Source organism: Podarcis muralis, chromosome 4 (genome assembly GCF_964188315.1).
Source record: "Podarcis muralis chromosome 4, rPodMur119.hap1.1, whole genome shotgun sequence".
Taxonomy (NCBI): Eukaryota; Metazoa; Chordata; class Lepidosauria; order Squamata; family Lacertidae; genus Podarcis; species Podarcis muralis.
In genome coordinates this window covers 25,934,191-25,955,523 of record NC_135658.1, presented here as the reverse complement: position 1 = coordinate 25,955,523, position 21,333 = coordinate 25,934,191, and the positions used below count along the sequence as shown (strand labels likewise).

The following is a 21,333-nucleotide window of genomic DNA, read 5'->3' as shown; positions in this document are numbered from 1 at the left end:
TCCCTCCTTCCAGCAACTCCTGCAGCCAAGCTGGTTTCAAACATATTGCTCTGCTTTCCTTTGGACCAAATCTGCAACAGCAGTCTTGTTGTCTGGGCAGCCCAGGACCACCATACATGCTGCCCAGGTTTGCATCCCAGGAAAGTCACTTTGGTGCAGCTAACACAGTGGTTCGATTTCGCTCCTGGAGGTGCACTCCATTGTCTCTCAGGACAGACAGATGCTAACAAGTGTTACTAGTGTTATAGGCAAATATGACAGGGAAATATTTTGAATGGGGACTTAATTTAAACTGAGTGCGGTAGAGATACTGAAGAGAGTTACAGGCTAGCAAGCGTTAGTGCCGGCCTCTCATCTTTTTGTGAGCTAAGAGGAAATTGTTTTGTCTCAATTTTCCAATATTTCTCAGGGCTAATGGTACGATACCTTACAGCAGCAGTGGATAGCACTTTGTCAGTCTGAGGGCTGCATTTCCCAGTGGGAGCCTTCTGGGGGCTGCATGTAAGGAGTGAGCATGGCAATGAGATGTTCCTCTTGCCTTTGGACAGTAGGATTAATTCCCTTCCATTTGCCTGGGCAAATAGAAATGCCTTAACCTGGTGGGGGGTGGGAAATGGTAATGTCAGCTGTTATGTCCTGTCTCTTTGGGGAGGCCATTTAGACTGGGGGAGCCACTGCAGAAAAGTTTCTCTCCTGTTGGAGATACACAACATACCTCCATTAAGGAAGGATTTCCTGTTTCCCTGGACATTTGTGTGAGCCTCTGGACTTACTGAGCTCTGCTGATTCTGATGGCTGCATTGTGCATGGTTATTATTATTTAGCAGTTTTTATTGGTGGCTTAATTGTCTTGGCCATTTCTGCTGTAGCCCACTCTCAGATTACTTCTGTGATGAAGAGCAGGCAATAAATATCCTAAATAAATAAGGAAGGTATTCAGGAAAGGACTTCAGCTTGGAAGGATGATGGTCCTTCTATCTGAGGGGCTGTTTGGTCCAAGCCCAGCTTAAAGATTAAGAATTGTTACGAAGAGAAAAAGCAGAAGGGACCTTGAAGCTGCCTATCCACCATTACCTTCTGGATACTGCGAGATGTATTGTTTTTCTGTTTTCTAGTAATTATTTCTACATTTGCATATATACATGTAAATTAGCATATGAATTTTTTTGGGAAACACCTGCCCTCTTTTGTCCTCTCTTTTGGTGATGCATGTCCCCTTTCTGGCCACTCTAGCCTCAAGTGAAAAGCTTAAGATTTGGGGAGGCTGATACGTGAAATCAATGCAGCAACCATGTGGGTGGGTGGGTGGTAATCACACAGGTCTTTCCTAGCCATCTTTTTCTTCTGCAAGGTTTAATATTTAGAACCATAGCTCCATGGTTGAGCATCTGCTTTACACACAGAAAGTCTCAGGTTCAATCCCTGGTATTTCCAGGTAGGCTTGAGAGAGTAACTCCTTCCTCAAATCCTGGAGAGCCTCTGTCAATCAGTGCTAGTCAACACTGAGCTAGAAGAACCCAATTATTTGACTTTGAATCAGCCAGTTTCCTATGTTGCTGTGTTCATTTGTACCCAATGTTGAGGGCCAATCTAAAGTTTCTTTTATTGTCTCATCTGCACATGAAATCACACCATTTTCTTTCTCTCTCTAAATAATGTTACCTGCATTGACCCCTTTGGGTCTCATGAACTATAAATCTAAATAATGCCTGAGATGATGACCAAGGCATTTTTGCGGTACCAGGGAAGTCAAGGACATCTCATTATCCAGGCCTTCCTTCCCTTCCCTTCTACTTCCTTCAGCTTTTGATTAACCTGCAGGTTGTGTAAACAGATCAGAGACTGAAGTGAGTTAAGGGGCCTATTATCTCAGGATAATGAACCGTGTAAATATGTGTTCGGGTGAGAGCCTATGTTGAATCAAGACATAGATTTTATCCATTTTCTGCCACTTGTAGCCAACAGAAACGCCACAGCCCAATTAACAGAGATGTAGCCAATTTGCTTGCATCTGAGATGATTAATCATCTTTTGCAGCAACATCACAGCTTACATGTAGTGGTTTGTTCCTCTGTCAAATGATACACCACTGATTCAGATAGATGGAGAGAAGGGTGTCTCTCCAGATCAGGGGATTTCAAGCTTAGGTTCTGTGATGAAACGATCAGTCAAGGTGAGCAAGCTGCCCCGAATATAGCTTTTTTTTACCAACAATGATCTTTTTCTGCAATCTGCAATTTCAGAGAAACATTCTGTAACATAGGAGCCAGCTCTTAAGGGCTGAGGTCCCTTTGCCCCCCTCCCCATAAAATATTTGAGGGGGCCAGGCTTGCCCAAAGTTGGTGTGCATGTGCCACATCTTGTGATCGATTATGTGGGGTGGGGCTTACCTGGGTCTGCTCAATATTTCACTCAAGTTGGCAGCCCTGTTCTGCGACATATTTATTTGGTGGCCTTTGCCAGTAGCAAGGCCCAGCAGGTCACATTGAGCTTCATAAATTGCCCTGGAAAAGTAGTGGATCAATATCTACCATAAACTGTGATGTGCTCAAAAGGAATAGTTAGTCCCCCTGAACTGTGATATCCCATGGAAACTTATCCAGAGTTCCTCAGTGTTCAGTGAAGGCTCTGGAAAGTTTACTTATCAAAGCAAGAATATTTACTTTTGATCTCATGAAAACCCCTGCTGTTATACCCTTTAGATAGTTAGTTAGAGTAACAGGCCAGGACATGGGAGACTGGGGTTCAAATCTCTTCAGGCATAGGCAAACTAGGACCTACAGATGTTTTGAGACTATAATTCCCATCACCCCTGACCACTGATCCTGTTAGCTAGGGATGATGGGAGTTGTAGTCCCAAAATGTCTGGCGGGCCAAGTTTGCCTGTGCCTGCTCTACTGGGCCATGAAGCTCACTGGCTGACCATGGGCCAGTCACTGTCTCTCATTCTATCCTACCTCACAGGGTTGTTGTGAGGCTAAAAAGGGAAGAAGAAGAATCATGTGTATGCTACCTTGAGCTCCTTGGAGGAAAGGTGGGGTATGTATGTAACAATCAATCAATCAATCAATCAATCAATAAAATTTGGTGATAGTGAACAACAACAACAACAACAACAACAACAACAACAACAACAACAGGCAATCTTTTCTTTAAAAACAACAGACCTACCGTTACTCATCTTCCCCTCTTAGTGGGGTACATTCTACCTTCTCTTCATCATCTAAAAGTTCCATGGTAGCTGCACAGGAGTTGCTGTGCTGGAGGCAGCCCAAGATATTTTGGTGGCTGAGAAAATCCAAATAGAGTAACAGTGGTATATCAATAAATAACAATCCCCAGTTTTCAGTCCTTGAATGACACCCTGTCAAATTGTTGCCCAGTCCTACTTAATATGCCTCGGCTGATATAAAAGGCAGGATGCTCCCCCATTCAAATCACTATCCACACACCCAACCAGCTAAAAGTGTTCTTGTTGTGGCTACGTCTTCTGAGTCATCATCTCAACCCTTCACATCTGACAGTGAGTACCCAAATGAAGAGGCCATGCTCCTGGTGTCTTTCTGGATTGCTGCCAAAGTGTTCCCGAACTCAAGCTGTAAATTCACAGATAAATAATAAAGGCCACAGTTTTAATGGGCAAAACTACACGTGACCATTATTCATGTTTTCTGTGGTTGGTTGGTTGTTTAAGTGTGCTTAACCTGGCAGCATTTATTTTGAAGGAAAATAGGATCCAATTCAGAATCTGCTCCTCATCTGAATCAGGGCCCAGCATAGTACTGGTTTTCTTGCCCCTGTTTAGTATAAATAGCTCTACAAAATGCTGTTTTACTGCAAACAGCACTTTCAGGGGCAAAGAGCAGCCAGTGGGCTATTCTGAGTGCAGGACCCCAATTAGACCTGGGAGCAACTTTGGATTGGGATCCATGCAGATTAATAGCCCCACCCCACTAATAAACACCACCAGGTTAAGCACACATACCGCTTTTTAAGTGTGAGTAATTGACACAGGTAAAGGTAAAGAGATCCTAAAAACTGGGCATTTGATGCTGCAATTGTTATTTGTACCACTAGAGGTCAGAGGAAAACACAGCCAGAAAAAAAGAATTGCATGCAAATGACACAGGAAGCATCACATCAAAACTGCACTTTCCGGGCAGCTTATGTTCCCAATTAACAAGACAGCATGTTTCAGTTTTTCAAAAATAATTTTACGTTTCCGTTGCCTAGCAACCAGGAAGCACATTTTTAAAATAAAGCATATGCCAAGATTTTCCATTGTACTTTATTCTAGTTCACAAGAATACAACTTCGCAAGGGGGGTGGGGAGAGAACCACCCTGGCAGTATGTTAATTATGTCTTTGTCAAGATGCAACACTCTAGTTAAGAGCCTTATACTTTGAGACTACAGGTGCTTCAAACCAACAGATAAAAAAACCCCCAGATAAAACTATGTAAATTTTCACTGCACTTTTCCTCCCAGTTGGCAAACCAGATCTTCCACCCTCTGTTTTGCAAGTCAGTTGGCACAAGAAGTGATAAAACTAGCATTCAGTCCATTTCCAGATGCCCATGTACTGTGGCTTCACTTTTGGTTTCCATTCAAGATGCTGACATTTCCTTCTGGCTGATTTTATGTGGGATGGTGGCTCCTTTATTTAGCAATGCCCTATCTTGGGGTTTTGTCCTTAGGAATACCCAGTCCCTTCTCTTATGAAGTTGCATCAGCAGCATAAACTATACAGTGGTACCTCGGGTTAAGTACTTAATTCGTTCCGGAGGTCCATTCTTAACCTGAAACTGTTCTTAACCTGAAGCACTACTTTAGCTAATGGGCCCTCCTGCTGCTGCCGCGCTGCTGGAGCACGATTTCTGTTCTCATCCTGAAGCAAAGTTCTTAACCCGAGGTACTATTTCTGGGTTAGCGGAGTCTGTAACCTGAAACGTGTGTAACCTGAGGTACAAGTATATTCTACTTTTTGTACCTCCACACGTTTTCCCTGGTGCCCTTCAGCTGTTTAATAACTAATCCAGCAATCAGCACCATTCATCACCACACTGAAAGAGTAGGAAGACTTGAGAGTAAAAGAAGGATTAAAGGGTGTGTTAGGCAAAGTCAGCTGTGTTGGTTCATGGTAAAAAAGGTAAAGGTACCCCTGCCCGTACGGGCCAGTCTTGACAGACTCTAGGGTTGTGCGCTCATCTCACTCTATAGGCTGGGAGCCAGCGCTGTCCGCAGACACTTCCGGGTCACGTGGCCAGCGTGACAAGCTGCATCTGGCGAGCCAGCGCAGCACACGGAAACGGCGTTTACCTTCCTGCTAGTAAGCGGTCCCTATTTATCTACTTGCACCCGGGGGTGCTTTCGAACTGCTAGGTTGGCAGGCGCTGGGACTGAGCAATGGGAGTGCACCCCGCCGCGGGATTCGAACCACCAACCTGACGATTGGCAAGTCCTAGGCGCTGAGGTTTTACCCACAGTGCCACCCGCGTCCCTGGTTCATGGTAAGTAAATCCAAAATCCACTGTCAGGCCATTAGGACAAACCAAAACATTGCAAACTTTTACCTTGGTTTGCATATCATGGTAGCCAGGTTTTTCCTATGGTTACAGGTTGTGGTTAAGGAGAGTTCTTAACTATGATCCTGTTGAAATTTTGGCTTAGCTGCATTGCCACACTGTGCTAAAAGGACCAGGGAGAAGCAAAGTGGGTGTGAAATCCTTTCTGGGAGCCAACACCTTGCCCTGGAATAAACTGTAGTTTGGCTTTCTGTGACATCCAAATGAAACCTATGAAGGAGAAAGCTTTTAACTTCTCCAGAATCTGCCTACCTCCCAAGTAGAGCCAAAACTGTTTAAGTCTTTTATCTCCTCCCATATGCCATCTTAAGACTGTAGTGTAGACTCCATGGCTTTGACATTAAGGCCATATTCAATGCCATTCATTTAAAGCACTATGATATAGTCATGACTTCCCACACAGAATTCTGGGAGCTGTGGTTTGTGAAGGGTGCTGAGAGTTGTTAGAAGGTTCCCATTCTTCTCAGTAGTTTAACTCTTCCTCCTAGGCAACCCTAACTCATCTACACCTGCTTTGTTTTACATCTAGCCTGAGGGAAAGTTCTGGAAAAATTCAAATGCTTTCTTGCTATTTTGGGACATTTTGGTTGGTCTAAGAGATATTCACCTGACTGTGGATATTGGATCTTTATCATCTGAAGACTTGTATTTGTCTTCAGATTTGTAGCATGCTTCCAAGGCTTTTAATTAAAAGGATCTGTATATTAATTAATTATTATATATTAATTAAAAGGATCAATATAACATGGTGGTAACAGTATCTCAGACTGAAAACTGCATTTCAGACTTCTTTCAGAAAAAAGCCCACACTTCAGGATTTCAGTTAGCTTATCTGCAAGAAAGTGAACAGTATTTTTTAATTTCAGTTGAATTTTCCATGCATTCTTATTGCTTGGTGCAGTGAAATCATAGTGCTTCATAGGATGTGAATGACATTTATTTTCATCACTGCATCAGAAAAGAAATGTGTCCTGACCCCCTTCAATATGTCACCTCAAAACCATTTGGCAAGAAGGGAGAGAGATTTTCTGAAAACAACAGTGGCTTCCTTTTTTCTTTTTCTTTTTGCAACTGAATATATTTGCAGCTGAGTATTAACCTACAGCCATTACTCATCACCACTGAATGCAAGTTGATCTTGCACAAACAATTAACATGGCACATTGCAACAAATGGAAAGGAATTAAAAATTAAACTGCACACCACAGACTACAAACTCTCTTACTAAACCAGAGGGCAGTTTAAAACAACGAAAAACAAAACCCCGAACTGCTGTATTGGCTACTAATGTACAGAGCAATCCTAACTATAGGAAGCCAGTGGAAATTAATGTCGAGTTAAGTAAAGCCAGTATAAGCTTTGCACTTCCCTAGATCTTCCTTTGGCATAAGTTCTCCCATTTAAATTCCCTTTCAGGAGCGGGGCTGCTGCCAGCTGAGTCTGCCTGAGCCTGGCAGAGGGACAACAAAAAGCTTTTAATATACTGTACAATTTGACTTACATGACCCTTACTGCTAGTGTAAGTTCCGCCAGGTAACCAGATCACATAGAATCATAGAATTGTGGAGCTGGAAGGAACCCCAAGGTGGACAGAATGGGACGCTTCATGCTGGCAGATGGCAGAGACAAGCACTGGCCAGCAGGGCTGGGCAGAGGGCCACCTTTGCCTAGTCCAACCCCCCCTACCCAGCCCAGTGCAAAGGTTGGCTTAGATTGCAGTCGCAGCATGTGCAGCTGCAACCACTGCATAATGCGTCCCAGTTTAGCCCTGCTTTTCCTCCCTTTGTTGTCAGCCCTGTGTTTGAATGTTATATTGTAAGCTCCTTGGGGCAGAGCCCTGTCCTCTTATCCTCTGCAAAATGTCATGACTACAGATGGTGCTATGTAAATAATTAGAATTGTAGCAAAGGCACTAACAGCTGCTGAAGTCAGGGCATCTTGAGAATATAGGCTTCCTCGCAGTTCCTAGGCAAGGCATTTTTTTGGCATTAATCTGGGGTGAAACTGCTTAAAAAATATCCCTTTGTATTTGAAAGGGGAGGAAAAATGACTCACTGGGTTGGAATTGTTCACTTCTCAATGCTGGCATGGAGGAGGTCCATCTAGAACAGCTCTTTTTTGTTGCAAGTATTTTCCTCCTATGAAGATAATAAACCTTGACATTCAAGTCAATTTGTCCCCTTCTGAGACAAGGCTCTGATGCTGGCAAATAGAGACACACACTGGCACGTAGCCTTATTAGTATCGATGGGAATTTTTGTAATGTAACGGGTTTAGAAGGGGCCAGTGGGTGTCAGCTACTGAGTGCTCAAAGCAGGGTTGGGTGTGCTATATCAAAAGTCCAATTTCAAGAATGACACATCCTTCAAGAAACTGTCCCAAACCATCTCTATAGTTATGTTGTATCATCTCAGTCTTCATGTTTTCCTCCATGATGGTAGAGTACGCACAGTGCATGTTGAAGGACTAAACAAGTACTAAATGGACAAATAGTCTAGCCTAGTATAAAACCACTTCCTACATTCCCGCCAATGACCTCATTCTCCTTCCTGAGCAATTTCCACGCAGGCTGATGTCATTGTTGAAAGTCATTAGAAATTATTGCCATGCTCTTGGATTCAGTGGAGATGTCCAGCTACCGATGACTCCAAGAGACTCTGTAGGGAGGGGGCAGTAAGGTTTGGAACAGCACTGGCAGAGTTTAGTTTAGAAAACCCTTCCAACTTCCTTTCCCCAATGCTTTATTTATCTGGGGCTGCGGGGTGAGTTAGGCCGAGAACCAACTGGCTGCACAGGTTCACACAGTGAGCTTCATGGCTGAGGTTGGTGGTACAAAGTGTGGGATATTGCTCTAGCGGAAAAGCTGGCTGGTGTGAGTAGGACTGGGAGAAAAATGAAAGTAAAATATATGTTAGAAGGTAATATCCACTTACTGAATGTGGCAGCTAGACTGGTGACTGGGAGTGGCCGCCGGTACCACATAACACTGGTCCTGAGAGATCTGCATTGGCTCCCAGTACGTTTCCGAGCACAATTCAAAGTGTTGGTTCTGACCTCTAAAGCCCTAAATGGCCTCGGTCCTGTATACCTGAAGGAGCGTCTCCACCCCCATGGATCTCCACACTGAGATCCAGCGCCGAGGGCCTTCTGGCGGTTCCCTCATTGCGAGAAGTGAGGTTACAGGGAACCAGACAGAGGGCCTTCTCAGTAGTGGCGCCCACCCTGTGGAACACCCTCCCTTCAGATGTGAAGGAAATAAGCAGCTATCTTGTCTTTAAAAGACATCTGAAGGCAGCCCTGTTCAGGGAAGTTTTTAATATTTAATGCTGTATTGTTTTTAACACTTGATTGGGAGCCACCCAGAGTGGCTGGGGAAACTCAACCAGATTGGCAGGGTATAAATAATAAATTATTATTATTGTTGTTGTTGTTGTTGTTATGTATGCAACAAAGCAGGTTGATTTTGTGGGGTGCTGGAGGCAGCAGGCTTCAACTTAGAAGGCCACCTCTAGCTTTGAGTCTCCAGTGCCTCATTCCTCCTTGCAAATGTGCTCAGCTTAGTGTGTTTTTTTGTTTGTGGGTTTTTTTTGAAGAAAGTGTTTCTGGCACTTATCCTGAGTAATGGGAACCAATGTTTCAGTGCAAAGCATTAGATGAGACTGCTGCAGAGGAGGATCAATATTCACAATGAAGATTGCAGGTTTGACAGATCGAAACACATTCTGTTTCCCTGAGAATCAATAACTATATTAGCTACCAGTGGCTTTCCAAAGTACCTTTCTTTTATGCAAGGTGGTGCCACCACAAATGCAATTAAGTACAAACATTTATAAATGCACACTAAACAGCATATCTTCATCCTGGTTGGAATTGCAGCATATTCGTTGAATTTAACTGCCCTGTTCTGTAGGTCCTTGAGACGTCTGTAAAACTAAAGCTAGGACAAATGGATCTGCATAGTAATAGTGAGAGAATAGCATCTGATATCAGTATAAAACACTGTTTTTCTTCCTAAAGTAGCATGCCAGCATGCCTAACGCACAGGGCAACAGGTATTATTATTATTATTATTATTATTATTAGATATTCATAAAACTTAATGTCAAGTTAGGCTTGAATGCCCCATCCTCACTTTGATATTTGAAAAATCAGCATAAACAGCCAGTAAGAGTTAAAAGACAGCATGTTGAAGCCAGTGGCTGGGCAGGCCAGGATGAGGAAGAAAGGAAGCCTTCATGTACCGAGCCCAGAGCACTGACCCATCGAGCTCAGCATTGCCTATCAACAGAATCATGGAAGTGTAAAGAAGGGGCCACAAGGATCTTCTAGTCCAACTCCCTGCAATGCTGGTATCTTTTGCCCAGTGTGGAACTCGAACCCACAACCCTGAGACTAAGAGTCCCATGCTCTACTGACTGAGCTGACTGGAAGCAGCTAGCCAGAGTCTCAGGCCGAGGTCTTCAGCAGTTCTGCCAGAAAATACATATTAATTAGAAATACCAGGGGTTTCATGCATGCAAAGCATTTCATATATTTTTTAATTACATTTGTATTCTACTTTTCCTCCAAGGAGCTCAAAGCATTGTATGCCGTTCTCCCTGCCACCCTATTTTATCCTCATAATAATAACGCTGTGGGGATGGTTAGGCTGAGATGCAGTGACTGGCTCAAGGCCACCCAGTGAGCTGAGTAGGGATTTGAACCCTGGTGTCCCAGGAACCTAGTTCAATACACTTTAACTGTTACACCACAGTGGCTCTCAAAGCATGCCTTGAACCCTTCTCCCAAATTGCAGCTGGGAATTGGCTGAGAACATCTGTGGTCATGCTGTTGCCAAGTAACATAGGTGCCAACTCCCTGGGGTCCTCGAGCACCCACAAAATTCCCTATGAAGGGGTCGGGCACCCACAAATTTCAGTGCCAGGGCCATGCATGCTGCAGGGCACCCATGGCCCCAGGCACCCATGGTCACAGGGCCAAGCTGGCACTCCTGCCAAGTAATTTAAAGCCATCTGAATGTCTGTATTGGAGGAGGGAGAGTGCAGGGATGGCAGAAAGTGGTGGGTAGGTGGGCTCACTTGTAGGTAGCCTCCAAACGCAGGTGGCACAGTGGTTTAAACCACAGAGCCTCTTGGGCTTGCTGATTGGAAGGTTGGCAGTTTGAATCCGTACAACGGGGTGAGCTCCTATTGCTGTGTCCCTGCTCCTGCCATCCTAGCAGTTTAAAAGCATACCAGTGCAAGTAGATAAATAGGTACCGCTGTGGCTGTAAGGTCAATTGCGTTTCCGTGCACTCTGGCACTCGTCACGGTGTCCCGTTGCGCTAGTAGCGGTTTAGTCATGCTGGCCACATGACCCGGAAAGCTATCAATGCCAGCTCCCTCGGCCTGAAGCGAGATGAGCAGCACAGAATTGAGTGCCGCACCCCATAGTTGCCTTTGACTGGACTTAACCATCCAGGGGTCTTTTGCCTTTACCTTTAACTACTCCTAAAAGAATGCAAGGCCTTACATCCCAAAATGAAGGTTCCTCACCCCTGGAAGAGAAGATGTATCCCATCATGACTTATGAAAGCACTTAATGTTGCAATCGTGCTCAAAGCTCTTTGGGGTGCTGCATTGTGCTATTATGATGGTTGAACAATACAGTCCTCTGAGATCACCGAAAGTCCTGCAGCTCTCACTTGTTGATTCTCTTCTCTGGCTCTGGTAGAGAAACCTGGGGCCACATTAGTGGCCTGGTCAGGCCAGCTTGGCAGGCTTATCACAGGAAGTAATAAAAATAGCAAGCGCTTTACTAGAAGCACAATAGGGTGACTGGCAAGTTTTATAACTGGTTCTTCTACATTTGTTAGGGAGAGAAATAAATCCCTGGTTTCTCTGGGGCTTTTCAGTGGTTCTTTTTTTAAAAGCAGTTTGTAAATAAAGCTCTTACATGTTAAGGGAGAGAATGGAGTGTGCTGCTGGTGGTTGGGCAGACTTTATAATTGAATGGCTGTCTCTCCAAGCAGGGTTCATAGACTCAATAATTCCACTTCCAAAAGGGATGCATTCTCCTGACAAGCATTTATTGTGAGTCCTATTCTGTATGAATGGTAAGATTCGAAGACTGCAGTGGGGAAGAGAGTAGGCTGCAATGGAAGAATCCTAGAATCAGAGAACTGCAGAGTTGGAAGAGACCCTGAGGGTCATCTAGGTCAACTTCCTGCAATGCAGGGCTCAGGGTTTCACCCCTGCCCCATTTGCTTTTTAAAATTAGGAACATGAGAAGCTACTTTACACCAAGCCAGGCCAATTGTCCATCTTGTGTTAAGCTCTCTGACTGACAGCTCCTCTCAGGCAGAGTTCTTTTGTATGACCCTCTGACTAAACACCAGGAAGGAGTTTCTGACAGGTGGATGACCACCAATCAGGGATGCTTTGGTTTAGATTCCCTTGTGGTGCCTTCCAACTCTATGATTCTATGGGATCCGTTAAACTTGGGATACCAAAGATTGCATTGGGGAAGTTCTGCATGCAGAGCATTTGTTCCATCACTGAGTTGTGGTTCAATTCTCCCCATACTCCACCTCTTTAAATTTTATATCCCATCCTCTTCTGTCTCCGCAACTGTTCCTGTATAAGGTTGCCAAATGCAGATTTCAAAAATTCTGGTTCCTGTCAGGTCAAGGGGCCGTGGACATTGTTAGCAGGACCCACACGTCGGGTCTTTTCAGTGCAGCTGGGCATATCACAAAACAGATTTATGTGGAGAAGTCAGCCACCCACTGTCTTAAAATTGCTCTGAGACATACATAGAAATTAGCATCTGCAGTGTTTAAGCAAATATTGCCATGAGCCAATGCCCCAAGGCCTTTAAGTACTTAGCACCAGTGGAACTGGTGGATTGGACACCACAGATAGTAGAGGTAATAGTAAAAGCTACCTGTTTGCTCCTGTGGCAGTGCTGGTAGATGCAGCTGGCTGAAGATTAGGGTTCAGTTGCCCATGCAGCAGTGAAGCTCACCAGGTAACCTTGGGCCAATTCCTGTCTTTAGGTGTGACCTAGCTCACAGGATAAGAGGGGGAGGGCAACATAAGGCAGGATATCAGTGGAATATAAACGGAGGGATATAAATGGAATAATAAACCAACCAAACAAATGTTTTTACAAAACATGCACAATGCCCATTTGGGTGGCATCCATGTTGTAAATATAACATGTGCTCTAGCAACTGAAACATAGGCAAGCACATCAATGTCTATAACTCGTCCTGTTGGCTCACCAGTGACTGAACTGAGCTGCAGTCTGTGTTAGGGTTAGTTCAGTACCAGAGAATATGCATTGCATGGATATATGCTGAAGGCGCAAGTTTAACCCCTGAAGTCTTCCGCTTATAAAAGGATCCCATTGAAGGAGCTCTGCCTAACATTTTGGGGAACCCAGAAGGGTCGTAGCTCAGAGTACAGCCTGCAGAGGATTCCAGGTTCAATCTCTGGTATCTCCAGATAGGGCTGACCGGAGAGTGACTACCAGTTAATGTCAGCAATTCTGAGCTAGATGCATCAAAGGTTTGAATCAATATAAGGCAGTTTCCTGTGTTCCTGTGTTTCCTATGTTCAGACTTTTCCTAGCCACTGCCTGTCCGAGTGGCCACTTACTTGCAAAATGGACCAAAAGGCATGGTGGTTTTTTGTTTTTTTATGTTCAGATCAATCATTCTCCAAATACTCTCAGCCAGTGTGAGAAAGCTGTGACCTGCCTTGCACGGAGGAACATGATTACGTAAGCCCAAACCAGACAGAGGGCACTTCTTTTGTTTTGGAACAGAGGGGTGCAAATGGGACCAGAAGCAACCCAGGGAGGAGTTAATTAAAGGAGGGGGGAAGAGTAAGGGGGTCCCATCTTATTTGTTTGGGGAAGCTATTAACTCTTCCGCTGTAGCAGTCTTGGAGGTGTTTGCTGTGATGGGATCATAACCCGCCCTCCTCAATCATCCCCCTCCCATGGGGTTTGGGTGGGGAATCACAGATGTCAGGAAAACTCATTTGGCGGCATTAATCAAAATGGATTAGATTGAGCGGCATCAAGGCTACCCTGTTAGCACAGCATCAAAGAGATGTCTTCTCTGCCCCAGTGGCCTGCATTGTCCACTGCTTTGAAATTCTGGAGCCATCCAAACATTTACTGAAGGGGCAGGGTTGCTGCGTTGTGGCTAAAAGCTCACTGGAGCCTAATCCCTCATGCACTTCTGTCTCCTCTGTTTACAGTATAACTGGGTTAAGTAATCTGGTGCATTGGGGTGTTGGTGGCTGGAAGAGTTCAGAGCCCCAATTAAGATCCCAGCCAGCTTGTCCGTTCCAACTGTTTCGTGATGGCTGGACTGCCACAGAGCCAGTTCGTGCTGGAATGAACAAATATGCTCCCACATTTGTGACATTGGTACAATGTTTCTAAAGCCAGAAGGTTTTATTGGCTTTTGCTTGAAGAAGTGCCTTTCTTTTTCCCTCTGCCCAGGAAGGAAAACAGATTGGGATTAGATTTTTGAAACAGGCCTGGTTCCCGCACCCCACTGTTGAACAGTGGGGGGCAGCGGCATTAAAGTACCACAGATGTTTATTTGGAAACGTGTTCTGGGGAGAATATAAAATTATGCAGTAGATATGACATTGCAGTGGGTGCTGTATTTTTATTTTAAATGCCACAAATGAATTTATGCATTGAGTAAATACAATCACCAGCTACCATATGTGTGACATTTCTCAGATGAAAGTATGGCAGATATACATTAATATATCTGTGACTTATGGCAATTGTCTTTCCTAGAAGACAATGAGCGTCATTGACTTGTGAGGCAGGTGGGTGAAGGGTTTGCCAACAAGAATAAGCTCAGAAGTCGTGCTGGGGGGTGGTCCTGACACTGCAACGGACACCAATACTCACAGCATCAGGGATGGGGGGATATGTTATGCCCTTCCACAAGGGTGTTTGGGTTACAGTCCATTTGCTTTCTGCCATAGAAATCGATGCAAGCACCATGGACAGGCAGGGTGCTTGCAAAGTGTTCCTCAGGGTTCAATATGCATGGGATTTATTCAGTGCAATTCCTTTTGGTTTTCTTCCCTAGACAACATCTTCCATTGACCCTGAGAGAGCTCTCCAGCTATTCATGCATTTTCTAAATTGTCCCTCATGATCACAAAGGGACATAGTGGTAGCACTCAGGGATATTTATTGGCTGTGTTGACCTTTTAACACTGTGACAAACAACACTCATTCATTGAGGGGAGTGAAAACAGGCTGTTTTCTAGTTTTCAAAAAAATGCAATTCCGCTATCTGACTGCCTTCTTCACATGGGGCCACAGACACGGACTCTCTGTCTCTCACTGACTGTCTCACTCACACATTCTACCCCCCCCCCCAAAAAAAAAGTGCTTGGAAAAGTTCACCTGATTTTTAGATATAGCAGTGTGATTACGTAAGAACATCCTGATGGAAATGACAGCATTTGTGGTGCTTATGGAGATTATCAGTGGCTACTGGCCAAATGGCTATGTATCTACCTCTGCTATTGGAGGCAATATGCCTGTGAATTCCAGTTGCTGTTAGACTCAGATCCTTTTTGTGGGCTTCCCACAGGCATCTGATTGGCCACTGTGGGAACAAGGATCCGTTGGCCTGATCCAACAAGCTCTTCTTATATTCTATGTGACAGCTAATTCAGGTAAACTCTCTAGATTCTTGCAGGCTAAATAGTTGTGTAGAAACTGGGGCTTCTCTCCCAATCCTAGCATCCAAGACAGAGCCATAGCTATGGGGGAGGGCTGGCCAGGTTGTTTGTCCCTGGTGAAGCCTCCAGAGGGGCACCATTGAGTCTCCCTGCCTGTGTGTGTGTACGCAAATGTGTGTGGGGGGTGTGTGTGCCAAACTGGGTCTTTGATCTGGGTGAAATAAAGCCCAGTTTCGCCCCTGTCTAAGAGAATCTGCAGGGAAGGAGGTAGCTTTTGAGATATTTGGGGCCTAAGTCATTCAGGGCTTTAAATACCAATGTGAGCAACTTGAATTGGGTCTGGAAATGAACTGGCAACTCATAGAATCATAGAATCTTAGAGTTGGAAGGGGCCCCAGGATCATCTTGCCCACCCCCTGTAATGTAGGCATCTCAGCTAAAGCATCCATGACAGATGGCCCTCCAACCAATGCTTAAAAACCTCCAAGGAAGGAAAGTCCACTCAATAATTAAAGAGGAGGCTCCAGTAATGCATAATTAGCCTAAACCTACCTTACAGGGTTGTTTTGAGGATGAAATCGGGAGGAGAACCATCTGCACCACCTTGAGATCCTTGGAAGATAAAGGTAGCATAGACATGTAATAAATAAATAAATAAATGAATGAATGAATGAATGAATGAATGAATAAATAAATAAATAAATAAATAAATAAATAAATAGCTAGCTAGCAGGGGAAGGGTGTAAGAATAAAGGTGTTGCACACATCCTATTTTCATCTTCTAAAGTTTGGAAGACATGAAATGTCCTCAGAAGTATTTATTTTTTAAAAAATCTGCTTTATATAGGTTGCTGTGCTTTGTTGAAAGTCCCTTCAGAACATGCTCAGCAGTTTGAAAAACAAACAAACAAACCTTCCCTCTTATACAAACGATGTTTGTTAGCTTTGGTACCTGAGGCAGATTAAGTTTGGAATCTGTGTCCATGTTGTTTCAAACACATCCCAAAACATCCCACAGTTAATTGCTCAGGAAACTGCTGAAGAATGGTGTGGGAACTTGTGGCGGGGGAGATAACTTAATTTGAAACATTTAAGTGTCTCGGAGAATAGAATCTCTTATTTTGAGCTTTCAGTTTTTATTAGTTTCCAAATAACAGACTGCAAACCAGGACACAGAATGTTGTACTGGAGAGAATTAATTGTGTTCTGTCAGTGGTGTACCAGCAACTAGCATAATGGAACTGTTACAGTCACTTAACCGTGATGGAGTTCATCTTGTCCTTTGGACTATGGCAGAGGTATATTATCATTCATTCATTTATTTATTTATTTATTTATTTATTTATTTATTTATTTATTTAACCTGCCTTTCAACCCAAGTTCCCAGAGCAGGTAACAACAATTTCAGATACAATATTAAAAAGAGTCTAAACCCCCAACGACTCAGAAAACTAGGAATAGACTTTCAATAAACTTTCAGACTCTTGGGTTCTTACCCAAGATATTACAAGGTTTATCTGCTGTGAGCAACAACTTTATTTCCCTCTCCAAAGCTTTTCCCTTGCTGGCTTTATCCCATTAAAATTCTTGCCCTTGATAGTCTTTTGAGTGAGCCCAAATCAAACACCTTCCCCTATTCTGACAAAGTCTCTTTTAACAGGCGTTCCAAAGAAAGTTTTCATAGTTCATTCTTCATCGCTTTGTTAATTATCCTCCCTTGGTAGGAGAGATAATGCAGCCCACCTACATTATGTCTTGGCAACTGAAGCTTTTTTTTTTTGCAGAGTGCATATTCGAAATAGGATAGAGGCGGAAATTGTATACACATCTACCTGGCTTTTAAGAGTTTTATACACTGTTGTATACGTTCTGGTTGTATAGGTCCTTCAATTCACAGCAGGTTAAGGGGGGGGGGGAATAATTTATGAAATGACTCAAAAGTATGCTTGTTATGCCTAGCAATGGATTTTGTGGGATTTGCTGGGTATTTGAAAGGTATTAAGTTTTAATCTTGCGGAGCAATATTTGCCTTAAACCTGGTAGGAATGTGTCAGTACTGGCCCGGTTTTGTTGCTTTTTTAAAAAATGCACTGAATGTATCTATGTCCTGGTAAATAGGCAGTTGGAGCATATATCACAGATTATATCTCATATGCTCTAACCACCCCTATTTACCAGGGATGGTCCCTGTTTTCTGGTGCCTGGCTCTGGTAAATCATTGGCCCGGCTTGGACAATTATGCATTGATTTATTGTTTCATGCAAACTTGGAAACTATGGTTACCAACCTCAGCCCAAGCAAGGTTATTAAACCAACTTCAAAGGAAACAAGGAACAATGTTTAAGAAGCAGGGCTCTGCAACAAAATGTTGCAGTGTATCCCTGATGTACAGGGACACGGGTGGCGCTGTGGGTTAAACCACAGAGCCTAGGGCTTGCCGATCAGAAGGTTGCTCGGTCCCAGCTCCTGCCAACCTAGCAGTTCGAAAGCATGTCAAAGTGCAAGTAGATAAGTAGGTACTGCTCCAGCAGGAAGGTAAACGGCATTTCCGTGCACTGCTCTGGTTCGCCAGAAGCAGCTTAGTCCTGCTGGCCACATGACCCGGAAGCTGTACGCCAGCTCCCTCGGCCAATAAAGTGAGATGAGCACCGCAACGCCAGAGTCGGTCACGACTGGACCTAATGGTCAGGGGTCCCTTTACCCTTTATCCCTGGTATACATGCATCACCAGGTTCCTTTGCTCCTCTGACCCATCCTGTGTCCTTTCTCAGTAAACTGAAGCCCACCCACCTACTCTTTTCACATTGCCCTCTCTAAAACATGTTGTTCAGAAACCCACACATACTAAAACACATTACAATAATGCCCATTGGAAACAATGGAACCTTATCTCATTGGAAATAATGGGAGCTCTGAATGTCAGTTTTTATGACAGGGCTCCATTGAAATGAATGCAGGCTTCAGTGTTAAATGTAATGCAAACAAGTTAACTGCTCACTTGAATAGAATAGGAAATGGACAGAAATGAGTCTGGAGAATTATACCCAGTTCTCACTTTGGTCCTGATGCTGGAGGTGATGGAAGAAATCTATCCCGCCTTGCTGAAAATGTAGCAAATAATAAGAAAGGTCAAGGGGAAAAGGAAGGAGAGACTTGGCTTGCTTTAATCTACTTCGGAAATTCTCATATACTCCATTGCTGCATTCAGATGGCATTTTATCCCGTTTCCCTGATGTTTCCTTACCTTGAAATCATGCCACACTTTTGTGACATTTTGGTTGTTCCTCCTAATAAAAGTGTAGGTATCGCTTAGCTGTGGATTTGGGAGTTGTTGGTTTTTTTGCCTATGGCCCAACATGCCTAATTCTGCTTTTTTTATGTGCATTTTTTAAAAAGACCGTTTTGGAAGCATGATCCGCCAGTGTGGAAATAATAACAAGCTGCCATGGGGCTGCATATTTTCATTTGTAAAGAGTTTTCGGTTGTCTCTTGAATGCATTGCTGGAATGAGTCACTCACCTCAAATGGCTTGCCAAGGAAACTGAGCGAGAGCTGATGAATTGACTGCTGTCCACATAACAGCCCCATTGTAATAGCTTCCTCCACTCCCATCCCATCCTTTAATTGTGCTCATTACACCGTCAAGTGCACTTACCTGTGCAAATTCTCCAGAGGCACCACATTAAACTTTTAAAACTCTTATAATTGTATTGCTGTCCTTTTCTTGCTGTTGTACCAAAGGGTAGTACAAATGTAATGCAGCTGATCTCATTGTTAAGAGCATGGGTAGGCAAACTAAGGCCCGGGGGCCGGATCCGGCCTGATTGCCTTCTGAATCCAGCCTGATTGCCTTCTGAATCCGGCCCACAGACGGTCCGGGAATCAGCATGTTTTTACATGAGTAGAATGTGCCCTTTTATTTAAAATGCATCTCTGGGTTATTTGTGGGGCATAGGAATTTGTTCATTTTTTATTATATTTTTTCAAAATATAGTCCAGCCCCCTCAAGGTCTGAGGGACAGTGGACTGGCCCCCTGCTGAAAAAGTTTGCTGACCCCTGGTTAAGAGAGTTAAGGTAGACCTGGGGCCCCCACATTTCATGTCACCTCCCTTTTCCCCTTTCTGGTGGTCTGTGGGAGAGAATATTTTCTCCCTCTTCCAACGCTAGAGCCCAGGGTCAGTCAAGGAAGCTGAGAAAAGAAAGTACAGAGACAAAAGGAAGCTCTTCTTCACAATGGGTAAACACTATGGAATTTGTGACCACAAACTGTAGTGATGGTTACTGACTTGGATGGCTTTAAAAGGAAATTAGACAAATTAATGGAGGATAAGGCTATCAATATCTATTAGTCACGATGATGACTGTATGCTACCTCCAGGATACTTCTGAATGTCAACATCTCCAGTACCTGGAGAACATGTTCTGCTTGTGAAGTTTCCAGAGTCATCTGGTTGACCACTGTAGGAACAGAGTGCTGGACTAGAGAGGCTTTTGGTTTGCTCTTCTTATTATGCAAATTTCCACTTTATTTATTATCCACTTTAGCTGTGCATTCATATTATAACTGCATCCTTCAACACCATGATTAATGCAGGCCATCTTCCCTCTTTTCCAGCGATTTCCGATCCATCTACAACCCATGGTTCAGATACCTTCTCTCCTCCTACCCTCCTGTCTCAGCTCCTTGTAGGTGAAGAAACTAGGGACTGAACTTGGGAGGAGAAGCATGTAAAATACGTTGTCTGCCAATGATCTCTACCATCCCTCTACACTTAGACGAGATTAGTAACTTGCGTGTAGTAATGGGAAGGAGACTTGTGCTACTGCTGGACAGAACTATACTTGCCTCTTCTGAAAGAAGAAATCTCTATGTCTTTTCCACAGGCTGACCAAGTTTCTTGTCCAAGGCATTAGCTGAGCCAAAATTATCTTTTATGTTGGGGAGGGGATGACCAAGGGCAGTAGTAGGTTTTGGAAAGTGATTACAATTGTCAATCCCTTCCTGAAATCAGCATTGGCCCTAGATGTTTTGCTGCTTGAAACAAGAGTCCAAATGGCACTACACACAAGACTTTTAAAAGTCTTGCTGCACCATTCAGACACCAATTCTTGCTGTTGTGTATCCCCCAATCTTCTGTAACCGATTCACATTGTTGTATGGTAGACCCAGATTACCTGGGATCTGGCAGGCACAATCCCCCAGTGTAAAAGGAGCTTGCTTTTTAATAGGGAGAACTTGAAAGGACTGAATTCTCACAGCTTTGTGTATCTAGCTACAGTTGTAGCACAGACAAAAATAGCAGTGCCTAGTTGTTTGCAATAGTTGTCACTTGCCACTGATATCATCTATTAAGATGGAGCAGAACATGATCTTAAAGTTCTGTGTGCTTCTAAATTGGAACCTTTATGAAACCAGCATTGGTTATATAACCATCAAGCTACTTCATTAAATGTGGATTAATGTCAATAACATTCTTTTTTGTAGGCTTCCTTCCAAAGCAGAACAGCGAGATTCTTAACAATCTGACACACAGCGGAAGGAATATAATTGCCTTTTTTTCAAATTTAAATGAAGTGCAAATAAATTTCCATTTTGGGCTTTTCACTGCTGTGTTTGAGCCAGCCTTTCTTCAAAAGGTTTTGAAAAACCTACCTGGGGGCATGTGGATTACTCTGAGTTGCAAAACTGTGCTGTGTTTCCTAGGTGCCTTTTGCAAATTGTCAGATTCTTTAATCAAAATCAGAAGATTTAACAATATCTCCCGGGCTACATCTACTGTGTGCATGTGTGTGTGATTAGCTGCTTTCCCTACAGCCCAGGTTACACTGGTGAATATGCACATGGGTATGTCTGAATTGCTCAACAAGACTTCAAGCTGGTTGCCTATTTAGTATTTTATGACCTACCGTATGTCAAAGAGTTGCAGTGAGGGTGGAGGAATCATGTCTCACCCAAACTGCTTCTGGGAGGAGGTCAGGAGAACCCCCAGAACAGCATGCAAGGGGAGGAGATACTTCTGGCTTGCATGTAGAAATGC

At 43.8% G+C, this 21,333-nt stretch overlaps 1 protein-coding gene across 6 annotated transcripts in view; it reads left to right on the top strand.

Annotated features, from left to right (window-relative positions):
* SPATA13 (spermatogenesis associated 13) overlaps positions 1-21,333 on the top strand; it is a 161,031-nt gene that overhangs the window by 28,810 nt on the left and 110,888 nt on the right. The window lies entirely within an intron of this gene.